At 31.0% G+C, this 793-nt stretch overlaps 1 long non-coding RNA gene across 1 annotated transcript in view; it reads right to left on the bottom strand.

Moving 5' to 3' along the window:
• Positions 1–762, bottom strand: part of LOC123966898 — a 5,926-nt gene extending 5,164 nt beyond the window's left edge. Inside the window, exon 1 of the long non-coding RNA XR_006824107.1 lies at positions 716–762. This is a non-coding gene — a long non-coding RNA (uncharacterized LOC123966898). The remainder of the gene's footprint in view (positions 1–715) is intronic.
• Positions 763–793: the final 31 nt, after the last annotated feature.

Raw genomic sequence — 793 nt, 5'->3', positions numbered from 1 at the left:
GACTTTTCTCCTAAAATAGACAATTTTTTACATGGGGTATGGTGAGAACATGCATCAATCAATAACAATTATCAAGTGTGAGTAAAATGTAGCAGTACGCATGAGGTGTCTGCTGAAAAAACATATAAGTCCAATAAATAATAAAAAAAATCATCAGATTATTTTAGGAACGTTTGATGGTAGTTTAAAACCTGTGACTCCATCCAGTTTCATTCAAATCTGTTTCCTTAATGACCTGATCTGTTGAAAACAAGAAAAAAAGATTTAAAAAAAGGACTTTTCTCCTAAAATAGACAATTTTTTACATGGGGTATGGTGAGAACATGCATCAATCAATAACAATTATCAAGTGTGAGTAAAATCTAGCAGTACGCATGAGGTGTCTGCTGAAAAAACATATAAGTCCAATAAATAATAAAAAAAATCATCAGATTATCTTAGGAACGTTTGATGGTAGTTTAAAACCTGTGACTCCATCCACTTTCATTCAAATCTGTTTCCTTAATGACCTGATCTGTTGAAAACAAGAAAAAAAGATCAGAAAAAAGGACTTTTTTCTCCTTAGATAGAGATTTTTTTACATGAGGTGTCTGCTGAAAAAACATATAAGTCCAATAATTAATAAAGAAATCATCAGATTATCTTAGGAACGTTTGATGGTAGTTTAAAACCTGTGACTCCATCCAGTTTCATTCAAATCTGTTTCCTTAATGACCTGATCTGTTGAAAACAAGAAAAAAAGATCAGAAAAAAGGACTTTTCTCCTTAAATAGACAATTTTTTACATGGGGTA

Source organism: Micropterus dolomieu, unplaced genomic scaffold, assembly GCF_021292245.1.
Source record: "Micropterus dolomieu isolate WLL.071019.BEF.003 ecotype Adirondacks unplaced genomic scaffold, ASM2129224v1 contig_14510, whole genome shotgun sequence".
NCBI lineage: Eukaryota > Metazoa > Chordata > Actinopteri > Centrarchiformes > Centrarchidae > Micropterus > Micropterus dolomieu.
Note: the sequence above shows the minus strand (reverse complement) of the source record. Positions and strands in the feature narration are given on the sequence as shown.